The following is a 26,691-nucleotide window of genomic DNA, read 5'->3' on the forward strand; positions in this document are numbered from 1 at the left end:
GTATAGGATGCTGAGTGATGTGCCAATTTATGATTCATGGACTGCTAATCCCATGCCAGAGAAAAACATATTACCTTCCTTCTCGCATCTGGTCACACTGGATGAGAAAGGGCAAATTAGAAACGGTCTTGGGGATCGCATCAGGTGGCAGTGCTGAAGCCGGCAGCCGCCTTTGTGGTTCCATCTCCTGGCAGTAGTGCAGTAAGGTAATTTTAGACTCTGGACTTAGTGGTTTTAGAAGGATCCCCCCCCTTTAGATGGTAATGTATCCACTTACTACAAATAGTGGGAAGCCAGCCCTGCTGTGCTTGAGGGCTCTCCGGATGGTTCTGCTGAGTGAGGCCCTGGGCATCAGCCCCAAAGTTCTGCTCAGATGACACCACTGTCTCCTTGAGAGGCAGAGAGGGAACAGGGTGGGGAATGACATGTCGTTTGCCAAACTCTAGTCTTTTGCAAGCATTCTTCAGGCAGAGGCGTGCAGGGGAAAACCTTACCCTTAAATGAGTTCAGATGTCGTATCTTCACATCCAGTGGTTTGTGTCTTTAATGCTTAAAGGAAAATGAAGGGTCTGCACAGATGAAGAGTGTTAGAAGAGGAAGGGTCTATCTAGGCCAGCTCCCTGTTAGCCACACTGGCCAACCACATGCTTCTGGGAAGCCCACCAGCAGCACATGAGGGTAATAGTAGCCTTTTAAAATCATCTAATTCCCTTTTAAAATCAATTAAGTTAATGGCTATCACCACATCCTGAGGTGGCAAATGCCACACATTAGCTATGCAATGTATGAGGTACTTTCTTTTGCCGTCTTGAATCTGCTTCCGGCCAGTTTCATTGGTGCATGCCCCGGCCATGGGCTGCTAAGGTTTGGAGGTGCCGAGAAAGCTCAGTGATAAGCCAGATCCAGAAAGTGAAAGAAAGCGATAAGCCAGATCCAGGTTTGCTTACGAGGAGACTTTATTGAGTACTTACAGCACACAGGCATACCCAGTGATTGGATCAGACTGCTTCTCTGAACAAAGAGCTGTGGTGCAAGATGGGTTTTATACCATACATGCCAGCAGTGAGGCAGCATGACAGCAGCAAGCGTTAATTAGCGTTCACCTGCAACTTTCCCAGCATCGCCTAACAGTGCTTCGTTCCCAGCACAGACACCTGTAGCTTTAAGACAAACAGAGCTTCACTTCCCAGGCACATCCGAGACTCTGATAAGATAAACGGTCCCAGAGCTCGTTAGCATGGAATGTGCTGAGGTGGCCACATCAACCTTTGACTCATCTTACAAGCCAAGAGGCCCACCTTGCAAGAAAACTGCACTAATGATGGACCAAAGCAGAGAGCATTATGGATGTCTAAGCCTCTCTCAACTAATGTTAGCTTGCTTACAGGCCTGGGGCCTTACAAGTGGATAATCCTGGGTTCTGGCATTGTTATGAGAACAGGCAGTGCCAGCTCCAAGTTTCTGAGGACCCTGAGGGAAGGCACCCTCAATGGCCCCCTCCTGAAGTGAGTCCACTTTCTCACCACCATTGTCACCAGCCGTTCTTGCTTCTCCTTCTCTTATCATTGCTACAGTGCAGGGACACTCAGAACTACATATAAGGCATTTACCATCAGCGACCACCATCTAGTGATTCTCAGGCTGCTAGAACAACTCTTATAAATGAATCAAAAAGGATCTGGGTGATTATGGGGAGTTGAAAATGCTTATAAAAGAACCCCCTTGTTCTAGGGGTAACTCAGCACGCTCAGTAACCTGGCTACTGTGAGTGCAAATGAAAACCAGGCACATAATCATTATTGCACTTGAATTTTGGCAAGATGGAGGCCTTGTGGGTGACTGAAACAGGGAGGTGACCTCTTCTGGATGGGGCTGCACTCCCTCTGAAGGATCTGGGAGTACTTCTGGATCCATCTTTGTCACTAGAGGTGGCCTCAGTGACTCAAAGCTTCATCTGGTACGCCAGCTGTGGCAGTTCTTGGACCAGGATAGTTCAGTCACAGTGGTCCAGGCACTGGTAACCTCTAAGTTGGATGATCACAGTGCACTCTATGTGGGGCTGCCCTTAAGTCTGGTCTGGAAGCTGCAGAATGCCTTGGCTAGGTTGTTGAGTGAAGTGACCTGTGCTGAAAGAACTGCACTGGCTGCCTATTTGGTACCCGGCCAGATTTGAGGTTTTGTGGCTAGTATATCATGTATCATGCCCTAAACAATGTCACACCCTGTATATTCTAATACATGTGATGTGGCATGTCTACACAGGCTTATTGTGCGGGGAAGAAATGCCTCTCAAATAATTTCATTCAGTGAGGAGGGCTCCCAGATCCAGACACGAGGCTCCAAGTGCTACCAATAAGAAGGCCTTGGTAGCTGTTCCATCTTTTTCTCCTCGATGCAGGGTGATGGCATGATACAGGCTTTGTCCAGATTAGAAGCACCCTAGCTGCACTTAGCCAACAGGATAACAAGGGAAGGGGCAGCATGGATACATTCAGAAAGTCAGTGTGCCACAATCACTTTTCCTAGTATTTTCCAAGCACTAAGTAATCATTTACCAAGATGAATAGGCAGCTTGACAACATTACCATCTTTCAGCTCTGCGTTGAGTAACGCATAGGTGCAGTTTCCAGGGCAAAAGGCCAGTGTGAAACAGAGGACAGGCAGAAGAGAACTCTCTGAAAAAGAAGCACAAGACATAAAAATCAGCCAGAGAGGCCTTATTATTATTTATTATTATTTATTTATTAAATTTATTAATCGTCCATCTGGCTGGTCACCCAGCCATTCTGGGCGATGTACAACATATAATAAAACAGTTTAAAACAATAAAATTCTACAATAAAAACATTTTCTAAAATACCCTAACCCACCCCAAATGCCTGCCTGAACAACCACTTTTTAATGCACGATGGAAGCTCATTAAAGAGGGGGCATGATGGAGTTCCTTAGGGAGGGAGTTCCAGAGAGTGGGGGCCACCACAGAAAAGGCCCTCTCCCTCGTCCCTACCAGTCTAGCTGTCCTGGCTGATGGGACAGAGAGAAGGCCATCCGAGGCTGATCTTGTTGCGCGGCCTGTCTGGTGTTGCTGGAGGCACTCCTTGAGATAGGCTGGGCCAGAATCATATAGGTTTTAAAGGTCAAAACCAACACCTTGAATTTGGCCCAGAAAACAACTGGTAACCAGTGCAACTCCATCAGCACTGGAGTGATGTGATCTTGCAGGCAGCTGCCTTTAATCAGGCGAGCCGCCACGTTCTGTAAGAGCTGCAGCTTCCGAACCATCTTCAAGGGTAACCCCACGTAGAGCGCATTGTTGTTGCTCAGTTGTTAAGTTGTGTCCGACTCTTCGTGACCCCATGGTAGGGGTGGACGAAAGTCACTTACCTGTCGTCGAAGGCTGTTCGCGGTGGGGGGGAGGCACTTCACTGGTCCCCCCGCGAAGTTCAGGCCGGGGGGGGAGGCTTCCCGCCTCGGCCCGGCCGAAATTCAGGCCTGGGGGGAGGCTTCCCGCCTCGCCCGGCCGAAATTCTGGCCGGGGAGGAGGCTTCCCGCCTCGCCCGGCCGCGAACGCGAAAGTAAAAAAAACCCGCCCCCTGATAGGCTACGTGACGATTCACGTAGCCTATCACGGCTAGATCTGCAAAGTCAGCCGTGATAGGCTACGTCAATCATCACGTAGCCTATCACGGGTGACTTTTTTTAAAAAAAAAAGCGCGTACGCGAATGGCGGCCCCCATAGGGAGCCGCCATTCGCGTTCCTTATTTAGTCGCTGTAGTCTACGTAAATGTTTACGTAAACTACGGCAAAAATAAGGGCAACGAAAATAGCGTTGCCTTTATTTTCGCCGTAGCCTACGTAAACATTTACGTAGACTACAGCGACCAAATAAGGAACGGGAATGGCGGCTCCCTATGGGGGCCGCCATTATCCGTACACTCTTTTTTTTTTTTTTAAGTCACCCGTGATAGGCTATGTGACGATTGACGTAGCCTATCACGGCTGACTTTGCAAATCTAGCCGTGATAGGCTACGTGAATCGTCACGTAGCCTATCAGGGGGCGTTTTTTTTTTTTCTTTCATTGCAATGGCGGCGGTGGCAGCCGGTCGAAAGACCGGCTGCTGCTCCCACCTCGCTCGAACACCCGCCGAACCGCCGGCCGGACCAGCCACCGGGAGGGACATTCGGCGAAGGTAAGTCCCGTCCCGGGGGGGGGCGGGGGCGGGGTGTGTGCGGAGGATTTCTCCCCGAAACTTGTTCGGGGGGCCGAACACGTTGGCGCTCGGCCCCCCGAAGTTTCGGGGAGAAATTCTCCGCCATCCCTACCCCATGGACCATAGCACGCCAGGCCTTCCTGTCCTGCGCTCTCTCCCGGAGCGTGCTCAAGTCCATATTCATTGCATCAGTGATGGTATCTAGCCATCTCATTCTCTGCCGTCCCCTTCTCCTTTTGCCTTCAGTCTTTCCCAGCATCAGGGTCTTTTCCAGTGACTTTTCTCTTCGCATTAGGTGGCCAAAATATTGGAGCTTCAGCTTCAGTATCTGTCCTTCCAATGAGCACTCAGGGTTGATTTCCTTTAGGATGGACTGATTTGACCTCCTTGCAGTCCAGTGGGCTCATAAGAGTCTTCTCCAACACCACAGTTTTAAAGCAACAATTCTTCGGCGCTCAGCCTTCATTATAGTCCAGCTCTCACAGCCATACGTTGCTACTGGGAAAACCATAGCTTTGATTATATGGACCTTTGTCGGCAAGGTGATGTCTCTGCTTCTTACTATGCTGTCTAGGTTTGCCATAGCTTTCCTCCCAAGGAGCAAGCGTCTTTTAATTTCATGGCTACAGTCACCATCTGCAGTGATCTTGGAGCCCAAGAAAATAAAATCTGTCACTGCTTCCATTTCTTCCCCTTCTATATGCCAGGAAGTGATGGGGCCAGATGCCATGATTTATTTTTTTTAATGTTGAGTTTCAAACCAGCTTTTGCACTCTCCACTTTCACCCTCAACAAGAGGCTCTTTAGATCCTCTTCGCTTTCTGGCATTAGGGTGGTATTGTCTGCGTATCTGAGGTTGTTGATAATTCTCCCGGCAATCTTAATTCCGACCTGTGAGTCATCCAACCCGGCGTTTCTCATGATGTACTCTGCATATCAGTTAAATAAGCAGGGCAACAATATGCAGCCTTGTCGTACTCCTTTCCCAATTTTGAACCAATCGGTTGTTCCATTTCCGGTCCTCACTGTTGCTTCTTGACACTTGTACAGGTTTCTCAGGAGACAGGTAAGGTGGTCTGGTACTCCCATCTCTTTAAGAATTTGCCAGAGTTTGTTGTGATCCACACAATCAAAGGCTTTAGCGTAGTCAATGAAGCAGAAATGGACGTTTTTCTGGAATTCTCTTGCTTTCTCCATAATCCAGTGAATGTTGGCGATTTGATCTCTAGTTCCTCTGCCTCTTCGAAACCCAGCTTGTACTTCCGGTAGTTCTCCGTTCACATACGGCTGAAGCCTAGCTTGTAGGATTTTGAGCATCACCTTGCTGGCATGTGAAATGAGCACAGTTGTACGATAGTTTGAACACTCTTTGGCGTTGCCCTTCTTTGGAATTGGAATGTAAACTGACCTTTTCCAGCCTTGTGGCCACTGTTGAGTGTTCCAAATTTGTTGGCATATTGAGTGCAGCACTTTAACAGCATGATCTTTTAGGATTTTAAATAGCTCAGCTGGAATACTGTCATCTCCGCTAGCTTTGTTGTTAGTAATGCTTCCTGAGGCCCACTTGACTTCACTCTCTAGGATGTCTGGCTCAAGTTCAGTGACCGCACTATCATGGCTATCAGGGACATTAAGATCTTTCCTGGATAGTTCTTCTGTGTATTCTTTCCATCTCTTCTTAATCTCATCTGCTTCTGTTAGGTCCCTGCCTTCTTTGTCCTTTATCATGCCCGTCTTTGCACAAAAAATGTTCCTTTGATATCTCCGATTTTCTTGAAGAGATCTCTAGTCTTTCCCATTCTGTTGTTTTCCTCGATTTCTTTGCATTGTTCATTTAATCTTGTCTCTCCTTGCTATTCTCTGGAACTCTGCATTCAGTTGGGTATATCTTCCCCTTTCTCCCTTGCTTTTCGCTTCCCTTCTTTCCTCAGCTACTTGTAAAGCCTCCTCAGACAGCCACTTTGCTTTCTTGCATTTCTTTTTCTTTGGGATGGAAGAGCACATTACAGTAGTCTAAACGAGACGAGACCAGGGCATGTACTACCGATGGGAGCAGATGGTTGGGAAGGAAGGGGCGCAGCGGCCGTATCAGATGGGGTTGATACAGCGCTGTCCAGCTCACAGCTGACACCTGAGCCTCCATGGACAGCTGGGAGTCCAAAATGACCCCCAGGCTGCGGACCTGGTCTTTCAAGGGTAGCCGTACCCCATTGAACACCAGGTCAACATCCCCCAGCCTCCTCTTGTCTCCCACCAAAAGTACCTCAGTCTTGTCAGGGTTCAGCTTCAGCTTATTCCTCCCCATCCAGCCTCTCACCATCTCCAGACATTTGGATAGAGATTCTATGGCCAACCTTTGTGAAGATTTAAACGAGAGGTAGAGCAGCATGTCATCCCCATACTAAGGACACTGCACCCCAAACCTCCTGATGATAGCCCCAGCGGCTTCACAGAGATGTTAAATAGCATCGGGGAGTGGATGGAACCCTGTGGCACCCCACAAGTGTGTGGCCACGGGTCCGAAACCTCCTCTCCCAGTGCTACCCTCTGGTACCCGCTGGAGAGGAAGGACCGGAACCACAGTAATACGGTGTCTCCAATGCCCAACCCCTCCAGGCGGTCCAGGAGGATACCGTGGTCAACGGTATCAAAAGCTGCTGAGAGGTTGAGGAGAACAAGGAAGGAGCATTCGCCCCTATCCAGAGCCCTCCTCATATCATCCACCAAGGCGACCAAGGCCCTTTCTGTCCCATGCCCAAGCCTGAAGCCCGACTGAAATGGGTCTAGATAATCGGTTTCTTCCAAGTCTGCCTTCAACTGCATCGCCATCACCCGCTCAATCACTTTGCCCCAAACTGGCAGATTTGAGACTGGGCGAAAGTTGTTCAGAACTTGGGGATCCAAGGAGGGCTTCTTTAAGAGCGGTCTTATCACTGCCTCCTTGAGGGCTTATGGCATCACTCCCTCCTCAAGGGAGGCATTCACCACCGCCCTGATCCCTTCACCCAGTCTCTCTCTGCAGCCCATAATGAGCCAAGATGGGCAAGGAGCAAGGACGCAGGTGGTCGGCCTTACAGATGAAAGCACCTTGTCCACTTCCACAGAAGGAAGAAGCTGGAACCGATCCCACAAGACCGGTTTGCCACAGACCGCCTCTTGCTCACTAACTGTATCCACAGCGTGCGGAGTAACACTCCTTATCCGATCAATTTTATCTGCAAAGTACCTTGCCGAGGCCTCACAGGAGGCCTTAGAATGCTCCAGTGGTTCTGGAGCCACAGGACCAACCAGGCTCCGGACCACTTGGATCAGCCTCCTGGGACAGCACTCTGCAGACGCGATAGGGGCAGTATAATATTCCTTTTTTGCTGCCTTCACCGCCACATGATAGACTGAAGATACAGCTCTAGCCCGTGTCTGATCGTCTTTGGAGCGAGACGTCCGCCACCGGCGCTCTGGCCGTCTCACCTCCTGTTTCAGAGCTCGTAACTGCGGATTGAACTATGGTGCAGTCCGAGCCCTGTGTGTTTGTTTCTTCATGAAAAGTATTCATTCACATTCTATTTTTTTAAAAGTGCTCAAGGTCTTCAAGTTTTGTAAGAACAACAACAACAACACACACACACCCTTCCTCAATATTAAGATTACGACTTTGTGAACAGACCACTGTTAAAGAAGCCCTCCTTGGGTCCCCGAGACGTGAACAACTCTCGCCTGGTCTCGAATCTGCCATTTGGGGGCAAGGGGATCGAGCGGGTGGTGGCGTTGCAGTTGCAGGCACACTTGGAAGAAGCCGATTATCTGGATCCATTTCAATCGGGCTTCAGGCCTGGGCATGGGGCAGAAACGGCCTTAGTCGCCATGGTGGATGATATGGGGAGAGCTCTGGATAGGGGAGAATGCTCCTTCCTTGTTCTCCTCCATCTCTCAGTGGCTTTTGGTACTGTTGACCACAGTATCCCCCTGGACTGCCTGGAGGGGTTGGGCATAGGGGATACCATATTACAGTGGTTCCGTTCCTTCGTCTCTGGCAGGTACCAGAAGGTAGCACAGGGAGAGGAGGTTTCGGACCCTTGGCTGCTTGCTTGCGGGGTGCCACAGGGTTCTATTCTCTCCCCAATGTCATTTAACATCTAGGTGAAGCTGCTGGGGGCTATCATCAGGAGGTTTGGGGAGCAATGTCACCAATATGCAGATGATACGCAACTCTGCCTCTCATTTAAATCCTTGCCAAGGTTGGCTGTAGAAACCCTGTCCAAGTGTCTGGAGTCAATGAGTGGCTGGATGGAAAGGACTAAGCTGAAACTGAACCCTGACAAAACCGAAGTACTTTTTGTGGGAGACAAGGGGACGTTGGGGGAGGTTGACCTGGTGTTCAATGGGGTGTGGCTGCCCCTGAAAGACCAGATCCACAGTCTGGGGGTCATTTTAGACTCCCAGTTGTCCATGGAGGCTCAGGTGTCAGCCCTGAGCTGGACGGCGCTGTATCAACTCCATCTGATATGGCGGCTGCACCCCTATCTCCCTAACCATCTGCTCCCATCAGTAGTTCATGCCCTGGTCTCCTCTCACCTAGACTACTGTAATGCACTGTATGTGGGGTTGCCCTTGAAGGCAGTTTGGAAGTTGCAGCTGGTGCAGAATGTGGCAGCCTGTCAGGGTGGACACTGAGCCCATAGAACCTCAGAGCAGTTCTGATTCTGAGGAGGAACAGCCATCCGTGGGAGAGAAGCGCGCTCTTCCCTCCCAGGCCCTGCAGCGGGCAGAGATTCCTCCTACTGGCATTCCAGACATAGATAGCAGTCCTGGGAGTGAAAAAGCGCAGGTGGAGGACTGGCTGGATGCTTGACGCAGAGAGCGACAAGCTATGGAGGGCGCGGAAAGGAGGTGTAGCGCCCACTTGGCGCGCAAGCAACGGTCGCGTCCAGAGGACCCAAGGGAAAAGGGGAGGGACTCTCCCTAGCCCATAAGTTCAGGGACTGCAAGTGATTCTCGTTCAAACGGGGACCAACTGTTTCTAACCCGGGGCATAGATTACTCTGCTGTTCATAGCTTACTCGCTGGTGATAGAGTTATTAAGTTGTAAAAGGAATAAAGCCTTGAAAAGAATCCTTTGTCTGTGTCTGGAGTTGGCTACTGGAGTAGACTGAAAGAGGCCGGCTAGGGCCTCCTGACACAGCCCAGCTAATTAACATCGGGAAGATCACATCACTCCAGTGCTGAAGGAGTTGCACTGGTTACCACTTACCAGTTGTTTTCTGGGCCCAGTTCAAGGTGTTGGCATTGACCTTTAAAACCCTATATGGGTCTGGCCCAATCTATCTTACGGAGCACCTCCAACAACACCAGGGATTCCACTCAAAGAGATTGGCCTCAGTAGGCCTTCTGTCTGTCCCATCAGCCAGGACAGCTAGGCTGGTGAGGACTAGGGATAGGGCCTTTTCTGTGGTGGCCCCCACTCTGTGGAATTCCCTCCCTTGTGACCTCCACCATGCCCCCTCTTTGATGAGCTTCCTCCAGGCTTTGAAAACCTGGCTGCTCAGATGCGCATTTGGGGTTGGTTAGGGGGTTGGGTTTTTTTTTTAGAGCAATGTTGTTTTGTTCAGTTGATTATGTAAATTTGTTGTATTTTGTGTTGTTATTTGTATTGTACGCTGCCTAGAGTGGCCGGGTAGCTGGCCAGATGGGCGGCTAATAAAGCTAATAAATAAAATAAATACATAAAATATGAAGACCATTTTAAAGACTACTTTTATAATATCGCTGGCTATTCCCTTTTCCCCACAAAAGAAAAAATGAAGCACATCTATCATTCTGTTTCATCCAAAATCACACCTGCACCAGGCCCCAGAAGCCCTCTGGGTGGCCCTGCAAAGCTGACCGGGGGGTTGGGGCAACAAAGGCACTCCTTGCCCAGGGCGCTATTTATCCTGGGCCGGCCCTGGATCTGCACATCATTTACTTGACTTTACTTCTGGCTTTCTGAGGAACGCTGGCAAACCCTGAAGTGGCTGATGAGACTGGAAGGAAAGATGGCATATGGGCGTGGCGAAGACAAAGCAGGAGTTCAGTAGGGGTTGCTGACTTTTGAAGTGCCTTTTCCTCCTGCTGACAGCTGCACCACTGCTGCCTTTCCAGCATTTTTATTCAATCCAGAGTAAACAAACACTTGGCCAAAGTGGAGAGCAAAAGCCTGAGTCTGCTTGCCATCTTGGCTTCTCGGTGTGCAGGCAGCAAACCCTTTGTGGGGAGAAATGACGCCTGCAGCAAGACGGAGTGTCCTTGCCAACTTCTATAAGGAATGGATTCCCCAAACTTATAGAAATGCAAATTAAAGAGAAATAAAAAATGAGAACGCCCTCTTTGCATTGCTGTTCTGGGGGAAGGAATTTTCCCCACACATACACACGCACACAAACCCACTGCTGGGAAGAAAATATTTGTTTCTGAAAGAGTTGGTATTTGTTTGGCACAGAGTTACCTGTGGTAAATGGGCGGCTCTTATTACCTTCACAAATGCTTGTAAAGAACACACAAGGATTGTAAATAGTCAGGGGGATGTGATGTGGCTGATTCTGTCAGGAGGCATATGGCCTGACAGGCCAAGTGCAAAAAGCTTGGCCATGAGACACAACGTGCCCCGATTCCTTGAAGAGAGTGGCAGGAAATGGAAGGCGGATGAAAAGGTGGCTGACAGCAGCCCCATTTGTGGGGTCTGGGACAAGGGCACCATTTTTAGCTTCTGTACAAGAGGGGAAAAGAAATATATGGATGATGGGTTCAAAGGCCCACTCTTGGGTTAATTTGTGACTGAACTGCCAAAAAAGAAAGAAAAGAACAGTGTATTTTTAAGGGTATGTGTTGTGGCTAAACATACCATTAAAAGCAAAACATCCCTGGGATTTCAAGGGAATCAGGAATGCTATTCTATACAGGCCTAAATGGATTTCATGGCCTGAAGCAAAATTTCAAGGTAGATTTAGAGGCTCTTGCTTAGGTGTAACATCAAGGCATTTTAAGGCAGAAAGTGAAAACATTGACACAAACATTCCCTGGCCTCTGACATTATTCAGGCAATTCCCATATCAGCTCCCACTGAAACTTGAGGACCCCCCTCCCTCCGCCCCCGGAGGCTTTGAATGAGAGGAAGATCACTACTCACAGCGATGGCTTACCTACCCATGCCACGGGATGAGGCCTAAAAGAAGAAGAATTTAGGGAACAATCCTGTAGTAAAGATGTAACCTAAAAGCCATTGTATGTGTCTTAAGCAGCACGTAGTATTGTAAGAGCTGCGCATGCCTGGAATGAGCAGACAGTAACCCTAAGATAAGGTTGCCAAGCAGACTGAAAGCAACCAATCAAAGTGACACGCTGGCTAAGGAATGCAAGCTGAGGTGATAAAACTGTAGCGTGGAGGTTGCCCAGGGTTGACTCTGCTTTTAAGCGTGAGCTCCTTTGTCGAACTGTTTGCAAACAATAAAATCGAGTTGGACCCAGCCTGAAGTTGACTCTCCTCTTTGGGGCAAATTGGACTAGCCTCCAGGGGGCGAAACTAGCATTTTGTGCAACAAACTGGCGAGCCAGTCAGGAGTCCCTTGGACCACCCTGGGGTCAAACGACAGAACCGGCAAAGGTGCATGTGGGGCGCGCCGGACCGCCTTTGAGGTCTGCCACGGCACCAGAGAACGGGGGTCGGGACACCCAGGAGGTTAAAGGCGTGGACTCCATTGATTGAGCCAACCAGGCTGAACGGGTCTGAAGAGACAGCACTAGGGTGTTGGGCAGAGTAAGTACTTGATTTCCCTTCTGTCTTTCTGTTTGAGTTGCCTTCGGAGCGTCTGAGGTTTGTCAGACTCTGTGTAAACGTCTGAGGTTTGTCAGAGACTCCGTGTAAGTGTCGGAGGTTTGTCAGGCTCCGTGTATGGTTTCAAATAGAGGTAGGCACAATGGGGGCGGGTAGCTCCCGTTTAGAAAGCTCTGCCACTCCCTTGGGATGCATGCTAAAGAACTTTAGCAAAGTCAAGCGTCTGAGGTTTGTCAGACTCCGTGTACTAAGATGTCGAAAGGCAAGCTGGTTACACTCTGTCAATTGGAATGGCCAGCATTTGGAATTAGTTGGCCAAACATAGGATCCTTTGGTGTAAATCTTGTAAATGCTGCATATAAAAATGTGGTGAATAATGGGCAATGGGATCAATTCGCCTATATTGATGGTTGGTTGAATTGGTGCGGAAAGAATCCCCCTTAGTTACAGAAGTGTAAATATGTAAATGTGTTACTGGCAAAGGACCACAGGTGCAAGAGACCCCAGGTGGTGTCTAAATCAAGTAGTAAGAGATAAATTTGCCTCAGGGAAAGTGAGGTTATCAGCATTTGGATGAGTGCCAACCAAAATCCACTGAAGGAGAGAAAAGGTTGAATATAAAGTTCAATATTGTAGTCATGATGGTATGCTCCGAGGTGAAGCCCAAAGCCCCTGTTCTCCCCGATTCAAGCCCCACGGAAGGAGCTTGAAGACTGGGAGACCCTGCCCAAGGGGCCCTGAGCTCCCCCCGGTCTGATTCGGTCTGTTAGGTTGGGAGGAGAGGTTGTTGGGGGAGGGAGGGGGCCCTCCAGAGACAGTTTGTCTGCCACCGTATCCAAGTTGGTTAGAAGAAGCAAAAGCAGTTGAAAAACGTTGCAACTTCTGAAGAAAGAGATTTGTTTGACGTCTTAAAGACTGTGGCAAAATCAAGAAACAAAGACAGAGCAAGTTCTTAAAATATCAGGGTCTGTGTGAGCTTATCTCTGTCAGCCTACTCAGAGCAGAGCCAAGGGCGACTTACCTAACCCCCCTTCGCCGTGGCTGGTTTAGTCTTAGCAAGCAGAGAGGCTGGAAGGTGTCTGTGAGGACCTGACAAAAGAGTGAGATTTGTAAAAAAAAACCAGAAAAGCATCACAGCTGGAAAGCTGAGCAGCACTGCTCTGTTCTTATCTGTGGAGGAATCTAGAAGAGGTGTAAGGTTACACCTTCCCCATTCCAACTGATGAAGAGACACAGAGCTTTTGTTAAAAGCATCCCTTCTTTATGGCCCAAAGCCTTCTTTGTTAGAGGCACTCTGCACATGGACTGGAACTTTGGACAGTTAAACACTTGCCATAAAAAGTACTGTGAGGCTTGTCATAGCCTTAAACTCCCGTTGTTGTAAATTGTGTGTTTGTTTGTGATCAGCTCAGTGTACAGTTTAATTTGTGATTTCAACACTCAGATAAAAAGCTGCATTTGACTGAAAGAACTGGGTGTATTTAGCCTTGAGAAGAGAAGACTGAGAGGAGATCTGATAGCACTCTTCAAGTACTTAAAAGGTTGTCCCACAGAGGAAGGCCAGAATCTCTTCTCGATCATCCCAGAGTGCAGGACACGGAATAATAGGCTCAAGTGACAGGAAGCTGGATTCTAGCTGAACATCAGGAGAAACGTCCTAACTGTTAGAGCAATATGACAATGGAACCCATTACCTAGGGAGGTGGTGGGCTCTCCCACACTGGAGACGAGGCTGAACAGCCATCTGTCAGGGATGCTGTGATTTGGATTCCTGCAGTGAGCAGGGGGTTGGACTTGATGGCCTTGTAAGCCCCTTCCAACCCTACTATTCTATGATTTCCAAGGCTTTGATTTCATTTACCCTAATGAAGCATACAGATACAAATTTCTAGAGATTTACAAACTACAAAGGAAACAGCCTTCAAAAAGTTCAAAGAGAAACTACGAAAGTTAGTTTCCCTTTAAAGGGGGGGGCAGCAAATTCTCTTAACTTAAGAGGTGAGAGGGAAAGAGTCCCCCACTCTCCCGTGATACTTCTAAGCCCAGCTGTGTTTCTGAAGCCTAAGAAAGTTCCTGCTCCATGTGTTCCAGCTCTTTCTCAAAATCTGAACTGTTCTGACGTTCCATTTGCTCAGAGGCAAACCTGACACTCTGCCAAAACTCATGCAGTGTGGAGTTGCCGATGCAAAAATGGTGGCTTGGAACTCTTTGCATGTATGAGAACGCCCTTCCCTTAATTTTGATAGGCCCTGACCATGCAGTCAGAGGAGCAGTATAATTGTTAGATCTGCTCCACCATGCCCTACGATGCAAAACAAATGTTTTCCAGTCATGGTGTAAGATTTTAATGATATGAAAAAGGTATAAAAGAAGGCAGAAGAAAGTAGCAGACAAAAAGGCTTAAAAAGAAAGAAAGCTTATCCCAAATGTGTGCTGTTGAGATTAGTAAGAAGATCTAAGCAAGTGAGTCTCTGTCGAAGCAATGACAAACAGCCTAACTTGCAGAGAAGACAAAGAGTTAAAACTGGTGCATGGCACAGAGAATTTGAAACATGATCTGCAGAACAGGCAAGCCAAAAGATAAGTGTGCCTGTTACAAGAGGGAGGCTATAGTAGCCATAAAAAGGGGTGAAGCCCCCGTATGAAGCTCTAACAAAAATATTACCCACTAGAAGTGGACAATTAAAATTAAAAAAGGCTTTTCTTAAATTGAAGCAAGCCTTAATATCACCGCCTGCTTTAGCCTTATCAGACCCCAGATCATGAGGTTTTTAGAGCTATGGTGCACATGAGAGCACATGAAAAGAGTGCCATTCCTGAAAAAAGGAAAAGGCAATGCTGGCAGCCACCATGGGCGGAGATATAAACCGCGGCTTGAGAGCACAGAAGCGACCGGGGGGGGGGGGGGAGAAAAGGAAAGGGCTGACCGGGGCTCAATAAATGTGCGTATTGTCAAGAGAAGAGATACTAAAAAGATTTTCCAGAGTTAAAAGAGAAAACAGTCAATGCCACAGCGATAATAGTTTGCGCCTTTAAGTGCGTAGTCCACCGCTGGACCAAAGAGAGTATAAATTTGAGAAAAGCCTTTTGAGGGGGGAATTGTAGTAAAAATGTAACCTAAAAGCCATTGTATGTGTCTTAAGCAGCACGTAGTATTGTAAGAGCTGCGCATGCCTGGAATGAGCAGACAGTAACCCTAAGATAAGGTTGCCAAGCAAACTGCTAGCAACCAATCAAAGTGACACGCTGGCTAAGGAATGCAAGCTAAGGTGATAAAACTGTAACACGGGGGTTGCCCAGGGTCGACTCTGCTTTTGAGCGTGAGCTCCTCTGTCGAACTGTTTGCAAACAATAAAATCCAGTTGGACCCAGCCTGAAGTTGACTCTCCTTTTTGGGGCAAATTGGACTAGCCTCCAGGGGGCGACACTAGCATTTTGTGCAACAATCCTATGCATGTTTAGACAGAGAAAAGGCGTACAACTCCTAGCATTCCCCAGCCAGCTGGCTGGGGAATGCTAGGAGTTGTAGGCCTTTTCTCTGTCTAAACATGCATAGGATTGCGCCCTTAAGCATTCAACTTGTATAATAAAGGAGGAAGTACCAGGGCTGGGGAATGGTACCAGGAACACCGGATACCTATTAACTGGGGAGTTAACCTTTCTGTAGTCACCTTAAAAACTCCAGATACTTCACTAGTGAGAGACACAAAATATAATTTCACACATCAGTGAAACTCAATCATTTCTGGGTGGAGGTAAATGTTAACAAATGCATCATATCTTAATGACAATGAGAGCAACTGGTGAGATGACTCCATGATCTTGACAGGAGCTGAATGGACCTGCAAAAAGGATGTATCCAAATTGGAGTGGTTGCCAGCAACGTTTTCCAAAAGTGACAAGAAGAAATGATGACTTGGATTGTCTGCAAGATCTTCAACGTGAGCAACTCAATCTCCAGAAGATATTATCGGCTGTCTGAGTTATACATTGGTTTACAAAGAAATGCCCTGGTTGCTGTTTGACCAGAGTATCAGGTACTCTACGGTAGAGATTAGAGTGCTGCTTGCACTGGTTGTGCAGAATGAAAACCTGATGACCTTTTGACATAACAATTTTGGCACAATAAAGGTGTATTCCTAAGGAGAACTGGGTCTCTCACCTTACAGGTGGCAATACAGACAGAATTTCAGAGGCCCTAATTCTCCTTACAGGTAACATAGACAGGTAGTCTATATTAAAAAGAATTAAATTTCTGCTCTGCACCATGGCTGGCTAGGGGTTGCTGGGAGCTGTAGTCCAACACATCTGGACATCTGTGCATATATTTAAAAAAATCCCACCACATTACTGCCACCTGTATTACTAATTCACATCCCGTGTCAGCTGTCTAGCCATGGGAAGGCAGAGTGCGGGAGGAGGCTGCTGGATGACACATAGGATGTGTCGTACAGGCTTTTCCACCTTCCCTGCCCTGGAACACCCCCCGGAATGCCCCATTTTGGCCGTTTTGCTCTCCTCTTCAGAGCTCGGGGCTGTTCCATGCTGCCTGCAAGGCAGCGCGAAACGGGGGGAAGGTCGGTTCTCAGATAAACCAGATATCCTATGGCCATCTAGCCACTGACTAGCGGCCATAGGATTGCTCCCTTATACTTTATGAATTTGTTTTCTAATCAGAATTCTGTTCTGCCAAGATCAGAAACATTGTTCTAGGTTCTGCTGTGTGTCATGTGTGTGCATGTGTTTGTGTGTGTATGTGTACATCTTGCTTTGACATACTGACAGTAAGAAAAGCTATAAAAGTGAGTGGGCCTTCAGATTTTAATTGAGAACAAAACAGTATAGTTTATCTACCAGGGAAACACTAGATTAAATTCTCCTTTAGAAAATATTTCTCCAAGACCTTACCCCTCCACAAACTAATCTTGTAAAAAAACAAAAACAAATTAAAAACATTTCCTTAATTTCTTTCAGTGCCAAGACCTTTTCAGATCATGCCCATTCCAGAAGAACCCAATTGAATTCCTTGGCAACTGGGAGCATCTTTCAGGATTTTAAAAAACAGTGTGAGAAATTAGTGGCGCAAAATGAGGCATTATATCCAAATTAACATTTAACGTTAGCAGAGTTCAGAGGAAGTCAAGGACAGAAGTGCAGCTGAATGTCCTTAATTTTTTAAAAATCCTACTTCCTTGAAATTTCTTTCTTGCAATTTATTGTAAAATAAAGAATTTAAAAAACAAATTCGTGTCCTCTGAATTAGGGCACAATCCTATATACCAGCTGAGGGGGCCACAGAATATGGCGGAAGGCTCACTATGCTGATGGAACGTGAGTCACACCTCAGCCACTGGGAGGACGCTGATGCAACTGTATGGAAACACCAGTGTATCTCTTCCCACCACCGTAAATGAAATATACAATTCTTCTTGCCCATTTTTCTCTTCATTCTTTGTGGAAACAATGTGAACCTTGCAAATCAGCAATGTGGTTTTGAAGTTGCTGCTGTTTAGAAACATAATTTTGTAAATTAATCGGTTTCCTCTCGGGAGTGTGCAGCACGCTCAGGTCCCAGGGTCAGGACTCTGGGATCCCAAAGCCACCTTAAAAAGAATGTGAAAGGCTCAAAATGTTTCTATGTGCTGACACCACATAACATGTTAGATCCAGATTTACTCAGAGTAAACCCATTAAAAACAATGCTTAAGTCCCATTGATTTCTGTGGGTCTTACTCTAAGTATAGGTAAATCAGGATCCAAGCCAAACAATTTCAGGTAGTCGTGACACCTTTTAATATTAAAAGCCAAACAGGACCTTTAAGAATTAGTGGAGTATCCGCATAAAGGAACCCTCTCTCTTTGAACAGAGAAGGCTCAAGCCCCTTGGTAGCATGAGCCAGCGGTGCATGAGGGAGGGAGTGTGGAATTACTCCCTCAAGCCCACCACCACCACAATTGTAAGCCCCGAAAACTTTTTCAAGAGCTGAATCACAAACCCACAAAACTTCCCAGCTGGTTTGCTGTAATGGGAATGAAAATGCCCACCCTCCTCAGCTGATGTGCATGGATCAGCTGAGAAGTAGGGCTGGGAAGGGTGTGAGGGTGAGTGTGTCGTGTGGATGGTGCGTGAGAGAGAATGCCATTCTGGGCCCCCAAATACGCCCCACCTCTGGTGTAGAGACTGTTTCTCAATAATTGCCTGAGCGGAATTGATTGCCCAACGAGAAGAAATTGAGCTAAATTGAACAGACCACGAGTCTTGATCTGCTGCTTTGGGTGATCTAAGACACAAAACACACCCACACACCCTCTCTGTTCAGGCAACATCGACATCTTGGGAATCAGCGAACTAAAATGGACAAGCATGGGTGAATTTAATTCAGGTGACCATCATATCTACTACTGTGGGCAAGAATCCCTTAGAAGAAATGGAGTAGCACTCATAGTCAACTAAAGGGTGGGAAAAGCAGTACTGGGGTACAATCTCAAAAACAACAGAATGATCTCAGTACGAATCCAAGGCAAACCATTCAACATCACAGTAATTCAAGTCTATGCCCCAACCACTGAGGCCGAAGAAGCTGAGGTTGATCGGTTCTATGAAGACCTACAACACCTTCTAGAACTAACACCAAAAAAAGATGTCCTCTTCATCATAGGGGATTGGAATGCTAAAGTAGGAAGTCAAGAAATTACCGGGATAACAGGCAGGCATGGCCTTGGTGTACAAAATGAAGCAGGACAAAGTCTAATAGAGTTTTGCCAAGAGAACACGCTGATCATAGCAAACACGCTTTTCCAACAGCACAAGAGGCGACTGGAAAAGGTCAGTTTACATTCCAATTCCAAAGAAGGGCAATGCCAAAGAGTGTTCAAACTACCGTGCAATTGCGCTCATTTCACATGCCAGCAAGGTGATGCTCAAAATCCTACAAGCTAGGCTTCAGCAGTATGTGAACCGAGAACTACCGGAAGTACAAGCTGGGTTCCAAAGAGGCAGAGGAACTAGAGATCAAATCGCCAACATTCGCTGGATCATGGAGAAAGCAAGAGAATTCCAGAAAAATGTCTATTTCTGCTTCATTGACTATGCTAAAGCCTTTGATTGTGTGGATCACAACATACTGTGGCAAATTCTTAAAGAGATGGGAGTACCAGACCACCTTACCTGTCTCCTGAGAAACCTGTACGAGGGTCAAGAAGCAACAGTGAGAACCGAAAATGGAACAACCGATTGGTTCAAAATTGGGAAAGGAGTATGACAAGGCTGCATATAGTCACCCTGCTTATTTAATTTATATGCAGAGTACATCATGAGAAACGCCGGGTTGGATGAATCACAGGTCGGAATTAAGTTTGCCAGGAGAATTATCAACAACCTCAGATATGCAGACGATACCACCCTAATGGAAGAAAGCAAAGAGGATCTCAAGAGCCTCTTGTTGGGTGAAAGTGGAGCGTGCAAAAGCTGGTTTGAAACTCAACATTAAAAAAAATAAATCATGGCATCTGGCCCCATCACTTCCTGGCATATAGAAGGGGAAGAAATGGAAGCAGTGACAGATTTTATTTTCTTGGGCTCCAAGATCACTGCAGACAGTGACTGTAGGTGTAGCCATGAAATTAAAAGATGTTTGCTCCTTGGGAGGAAAGCTATGGCAAACCTAGACAGCATAGCAGAGACATCACCTTGTTGACAAAGGTCCACATAATCAAAGCTATGGTTTTCCCAGGAGTAATGTATGGCTGTGAGAGCTGGACTATAAGGAAGGCTGAGCGCCGAAGAATTGATGCTTTCGAACTGTGGTGCTGGAGAAGACTCTTACGAGTCCCCTGGACTGCAAGGAGGTCAAATCAGTCCATCCTAAAGGAAATCAACCCTGAGTGCTCATTGGAAGGACAGATACTGAAGCTGAAGCTCAAATATTTTGGCCACGAAATGCGAAGAGAAAAGTCACTGGAAAAGACCCTGATGCTGGGAAGGATTGAAGGCAAAAGGAGAAGGGGACGGCAGAGGATGAGATGGCTAGATAGCATCACCGATGCAATGACTATGAACTTGAGCACACTCCGGGAGAGAGCGGAGGACAGGAAGGCCTGGCATGCTATGGCGCATGGGGTCACGAAGAGTCGGACACGACTTAACGACTGAACAACAACAACCAGCACTCAGCACTTCAAATTAGACCTGAATTAAAATTAGACCTGGCAACCAGCACTCAGGTTGATGAAGAGCTGAGGAATCTTTTCCAGTGCTCTAGCAGGTGTAAAATTGTAGGAGTGATATAAATATGGTCTGTGAGCACGTGCAGAATGCCTTTCAGCTAACCACGGAGTAATCCCAACCAGCAGTCACTCACTGGAGCACCTTGCTCACCCTGGTGCCCACCAGGTGTGTTGGGCTACAGCTTCCATCATTCCTAGCCAGCATAGCCCATGGGGATGTTGGGAGTTGTAGTTCAAACAAACTGAAGAGTGCCAGTTTGGGCAAGGCTGCAGTGCAGGGCAGGCAGGGCTCCCATGTCAATGACTATGACTTCTAGGTCAGCTTCAATCCCAGTATTTCTAAATGAAGATGTGCCTAGAAATTGGTGGTGGGGAGAGAGAGACCTTAACTCACCAGACAGAACAGGATCCCTCCTTTCCTTTGCACATTCATGTCTCCTCCTCTGTCTCTCTCTTGGCTGGCTGCTCAGTTTTGCAAAAGTATTGGTGCCCCTCTACTCCACAATGCTAAAAACATTTATGTATGGGTGCCACCCTCAACCACCCATCCAGGCACATTTGAAAAAGGGTAATTATGCGGCAACATGCATCGGCATGCTGTGCTAGTGCTACCAAAAGGAAATGTATTGTGTGCATCCACCCGGAGTTTCCCATGCAAACCTTGCCTCCAGACAAATTGAAGCCCGGCTTCCTGAGCTTGGTGTCCAGAATTAAGCCAAGCATTTTGCAAGACAGCTCTTCTGCCAGGTAGTTTCAATAGTCCTTGGCTAGTCCTGAGTTGGTAGATGAATGGTAGTGCTCCTTAAAAGATGCTTGCAAGATAATGCCTGATTGACATTTCCTCCTTATTCTTCTTTTTAGATATGGTGGCATTGCAGTGGTTAAAGGGTGCGAAGGAGTGGTGGATCCAGAGACATGCGAATAGAAGTTCTATAAGACTGATGACCCAAAACCATGTTTCTAAGCTATGCAAACTCATTTCGGTCCTTCTGTGTAAGGGAACCTGAATAAAATAGTTACTTGCACATCTCTGTATCTCCCTTGTCTTTTCTTCACATCTTCATTTTCATCGCAACCCCCCTGCAGAAAGCAGCTCTTGATGGAATGTTTTAGGCAAAGGTTGCCCCTGGATATATCAAAGAATTCACAGCAGTAGTCCAAAGTAGTCAGGTCTGAGGGAGGGCACATTATGTAGCCATTTTGTTGAAGCGAAGCCAGTTTGGGTCTGGTTGGTGCCTGGATGGGGGACGCTATGGAGCCCTTTGTATGCTGCCTTGAAGCCTATGAAATAAATGTACTAATTTTTTTTTAAAAAATTAATAAGTCACATATTACACAGGAAGGGAGGAAGGAAGGAAGGAAGGAAGGAAGGAAGGAAGGAAGGAAGGAAAAATACATTCCATACTTTTGTAACCTAGATGAAAATGCTTTCCTTGCCTCAGTAGGAGTGATCAGCTATGCTCCAACTGTGAAGCAAAATTTGCACACCGATGTTTTCTAAAAAAAAATCCCATCATTCACAACTCACACCTGCACTTACTAGATTTTGTTTTTCAGGCTTGAAGTAAATGCACTCTGCGCATACTTAAACTTCCTCTGTTCCTTAGTATTTACTTCCCACAAGCAGTTATCACTTTTAATTTTTGTGTGCTGCCTAGTATAATGAGAGGCATTGTATAAGTAAGAAATTATGGCGCTGGTGAAGGGTCACAGTTTCCAGAGAAGGAGAAGGCATGTGGTTTAGGCACACTTGAGTCCCAGAACCTTTGCTTTCAAAAGTTTAGAGGCCTGAAAAGTTCCAGAAGCAAAGAGCAATCAAAACCGAGCACCTCAGAGCACATGCAGAGTGTCTTTATATTACTACTAAGCAACCAGCTCTCAAACAACTAGCACGAGGGCTAAAGGCTTAAATAGCTGAGGTAGCTGAAGCAGAGTTTTGTGCCAAGGACACCTGAGCCCTCACTACCGCAAGGGCACTACCTCAGATCATGGGAAATAATAAAAAGAAGAATGAGTACTTCCAGGCAGAGGGCTTCTAGCTTTACCAATGACAAAGCATTGTGCCACTGCTGTTCTGCCCTTTTCTCCTTAATGGATTCTCTGCAGTAAGAAAAAAGACAGAGGCAGCAGTGGGAAGGGTTACAAGTGAGAGACAGCATTGTCTAGACTCACCGTAAAACTCCATGAATGAGGCAGGCAGATGGCACAATATAAGTACAAAGGGTCTCTGAGGATATGCGGAGTGCCTTAAAGGCACCAGTTCTCAAATATCAAATCAGGGCGGGAAGAATATAGCCTCCCATGGAACACGGGAAACCTCGCCTGGCCTGGACCCGGAAAGGACTGACAGACTGATATCCCTTTCTCGACTTTGTGGGTGGCGGGGCCTGGCCGTTCTTAGCTGGTGGGGCGATCTGTCTGGTTAACTCCAATAACGAACGAGACCCTGGCAGCCCAACTAGTTGGGTGACCCCCGAGCGCGCCAGGTTAAGACCGTTCTCTTCTCCCAGGCATTCGGCAGCGTGTGATGAGTTCTAATCGATTCTGGAATGTCTTATGGTGATGGTTGTTTGCGTTTGAGATTGTATGAAGTTGTTTTAGATATATGTCTCTTTTGGGTATATTGTCTGTTCATGTTTTTTTTTAAAGTAAATGGTTTTTAATCTCTGTATATTGTGTTTTTAATGTTTTTCATCTTTGTAAACCACCCAGAGAGCTTTGGCTATTGAGCAGTATAGGAATGTGATTAATAATAATACTTATAATAATCACAACAACTACAGGGAAGCTTGAGCACCGGCACCTCTTTTTTAAAAGTCTGAAAAATGTAATCCGAGAAATGTTGGCTCAGCTTTTCTTTCTTTCTTTCTTTCTTTCTTTCTTTCTTTCTTTCTTTCTTTCTTTCTTCCTTCCTTCCTTCCTTCCTTCCTTCCTCTGTCTGTCTGTCTGTCTGTCTGTCTGTCTGGTTGTGGGTACATAGAATCCACAGCAGTGCCACCACTTGTTACTAGATGTCCTTGATCAAGAGATTCCACAACTTATTAACTTGTCTAGTGCCCTCTCAGCTCTTCCTGATTACTCCGGAAGACAATCACGCTGCATCAAGCACGAAAGGAGGGTTTCTAAAATAGTAAATGCTGTAGAAAAGCTTCTCTTGCACTTGGAGTCGTGCAGCTGTCTTCAGCGGTAGCATTTCAGCCCAGCAGGCACTTTGTGACCACACCTCACATGGTCATGTAGGTGCTCATAATCAAACATGATTTGACTAACAAAGTTCCTTGGACAGCCATCCAGACTCGGTACAGATGTGAGGACTGCAAACATAGCCGATTCGACTTACGAGCCAAGTAATTCCGGCTAGAGATTCACTAGAGATATCAAAACAAAACAAATAATGAAAACCCTGTGGAATAGATATAGATCAGAGGTTTGGCACCTCAGGCCTGTGGGCTGAAACGGACTCTCCTGGGGTCCCAATCCACCCATCTGGGGTTCCCCAGGAGCCACATCCCCTTCCTCTAGCCCCAAATCCTTTTCTCCAACCAACACTTATTTGGGGGTTTCCTGGCTTTTGCACATGTATTTCCCCCCCATTCTAAAAGGTTGAAATGCCTCTCGTAAGGCTCAGTTGCCAGCATTAAGAGATTGAACCTAAATTGGCTGGTATGTTTGGCATTTTGGCCCCACTCACTACTGGAATACAGCCCCTGAGAGCTTCTCCAAAACCGGATGTGGCCATCAGGCTGAAAGCAGTCCTCCCCCCTTGCGGTAGATTAATCAGCAGTGGGTGGGGAAGCAGAATGAAACTGGATGTCCTCATCCTGTCGGGCACTAGGGGGAGTTTTCAGTCTCTCTCCAGGATTGCAGACTTTGGATAACTTTAAAGTACATTTTTATAATAACTATAATATCTTCTATACCTATTGACTAAGTAACTATTAGGAGCACACTGAATTTTGAAAGTTAGAAGGAACTCCCATTCAGCTTCCACCATTTGTTTAAAAAAGCAAGTTTCTGGCCCTTATGATTATGAAGATGTGTTCAAGAAATGCCTACTGAAATCTCAGAAGCCAGATGAGTGGTTGAATACGAGTTCCAAGAACACAAACACAAACAAAAAACCCAACCCTCCAAAAAAGCCCTTATCACAGAATAAACAATGCAAAATAAAATTAATTGATTTGAATAATTAATACAAGTCACAGAATTCAGCTTGTCTTGGTGCAGAACTGGGGTTACTTGGATGCAGAAGTTAATTATTAATTATGTTTAACATCGAGTACACATGGTCCTGTATGCAGCCTGTAAAGAGAACTGGGGACTTTGCTCATAAGGGCAGTGAACGATGCTCTAATCTCTACCTTGTGTACGAGTAGTAGGGATGGTGCGGGTGTCCAGCTGGGGCTCAAAGCCCAGTGAGAAATGGCTGGTTCGGCCCCCTCAGACACTAGTCCGCAGGCTCCAGCTCTTGCCCGACTCACCACATGGTGAGGGCACCTGGTCCCTTGTTGAGCTGCCTGTCACCAAGAGGGAAAAAGGGAACACTTCTCTCTTCCTGCACCCCCTTGCTACAGCAGCAGCGAGGGGCAGGCTGGTTGTGTTACAAAAGTCTTCTACACTTACTCAAAACGGCCAGCCTGTCCCTCGCCGCCACCACTGCAGCAGCAGGGGAGCGGGGAGAAGAGGTGCTCCTTTCATCCCCCCTTGTCCTTGCTACAGCAGTGGCAGCAAGGGACAGGCTGGCCATTTTACGTAAGTTTAAGAGACTTCCGTAAGCTGAACAGCCTCCCCCTTGCCACCGCCACTGTAGCAGCTGGGGCGGAGGGAAGAAGGAAGCACCTATCCTCCCCCTGCCCCCCGCTACAGTGATGGTGGAGGCGGCGGCGAGGGACAGGCTGGTCATTTTACCTAGGGCTCTTACACTTACGTAAAACAACCAGCCTGTCGCTCACTACCGTTGCTGCAGCAACAGGGGTAGGGGGAGAAGAAGGGAGAGCTTCTCCCAGCCCCTGCTACAGCCTTTATGTGAACCCCCATCTTGCATAGAAATGGCAGCTCGCATCAAGAAGCGGGAGCTGCGGGACGTTCCTGGACCACTTCCCAAGCCCTCCAGGGCTCATGCAGCCCAGCTTGTGGGGGCGGGTGGCAGCAGGGAGTCTGCGAGCACCCGTGCTCGGTGAGCGCAACTGAGTTCGTCCATCCCTATGAAGTAGTACCTGGTGTTCTGGTGGAACAGGAACCAGGGTATTTCTTTGTAAATTAGACAGCCCAGAAAATATTCTGGAGAGTGTTTTGCTCATGATAGACATCTTGCCATCAAATCAAATCAAAGCCATCATTTCTGCTTGTTGCTTTTGGAAACAGTCACTGACAAACACTCCAATTTGGGCACATGCTTTTTGCAAGTCCACTCAGCTCTGTGGCACCCTGTCAAGCAGGCATCTGAGACATCTGGTTGGAGCCATCCGCAGGCTGCTTATCTCAAACAGCTGGGAAAAGATTGAGAAACCTTTTTATCTTCCCCTGGAATTAAAAGGGGAAGTGTACAGTACCATCCGGATGAAATCTTGGAAGAACAGCTGCTTCTGTGAAGAAACAGAGGGGCTGAAATCTAAGATTAGACACTGAAGTGTCATCTACTGAACACTGTTTGAAACTCCTAAGCAATTAGAAGGCATAAGGACAAACGGCTCGAAATAGCACTTCTGAATAGGGATGTACGAAAGGCACTTACCTTTCGCGGATTTTGTTGATGGTGTGGGGGGAGGCGCTCTGTCCCTCCCCCCGGAATCCTGGACAGGAGGGAAGGCGCTCCGTTCCTCCCCCCCCTGGAATCCTGGCTGGCCGGCTGTGCTCCGCAGGGATTCTGCGGAGCCGCCGGCTGGCTAGCAGGGACGCAAATGGTGGTGGCCATAGCCTCCACCATTTGTGTCCCTGCAGTCAGCCATGATAGGCTACGTAAATGTTTACATAGCCTATCACGGCTGACTTAAAAAAAAACAACGCGCGTATGCAAATGGCGGCGGCCACGGCTGCCGCCATTTGCGTTCCTTATTTTGGCACGTCTTAGTCTACGTCAAGATTTACGTAGACTAAGACAGCGAAAATAAGGGGAACGCAAATAGCGTAGTGGACATTATTTGAGTCCCTTTTTAATTCACAGTTTTAGCCTATGTAAATCTTTACGTAGGCTAAAACGGGGAATCAAAAGGGGATGCAAATAGCGCCCGCTACGCTATTTGCGTTCCCCTTTATTTTCACCGTCATAGTCTACATAAATATTTACGTAGACTAAGACGGCCAAAAATAAGGAACGGAAATGGCGGCGGCCGTAGCCACCGCCATTTGCATACGCGATTTGTTTGTTTTTTAAAACCCAGCCAGCCATGATAGGCTACATAAAGATTTACGTAGCCTATCACGTCGTGTGTGTTTTTTTTTTAAA

At 47.2% G+C, this 26,691-nt stretch overlaps 1 long non-coding RNA gene across 1 annotated transcript; it reads left to right on the plus strand.

Annotated features, from left to right (window-relative positions):
- Positions 1-11,639: 11,639 nt before the first annotated feature.
- LOC146340736 (uncharacterized) lies at positions 11,640-21,272 on the plus strand. The gene is made up of 3 exons (XR_014784089.1): positions 11,640-12,002; positions 15,850-16,057; positions 21,108-21,272. It is a non-coding gene; the product is annotated as an uncharacterized LOC146340736 (long non-coding RNA).
- Positions 21,273-26,691: the final 5,419 nt, after the last annotated feature.

This window comes from Heloderma suspectum, chromosome 6 (genome assembly GCF_057233095.1).
Source record: "Heloderma suspectum isolate Gila_16-S chromosome 6, 16-S_ref, whole genome shotgun sequence".
Lineage (NCBI taxonomy): Eukaryota > Metazoa > Chordata > Lepidosauria > Squamata > Helodermatidae > Heloderma > Heloderma suspectum.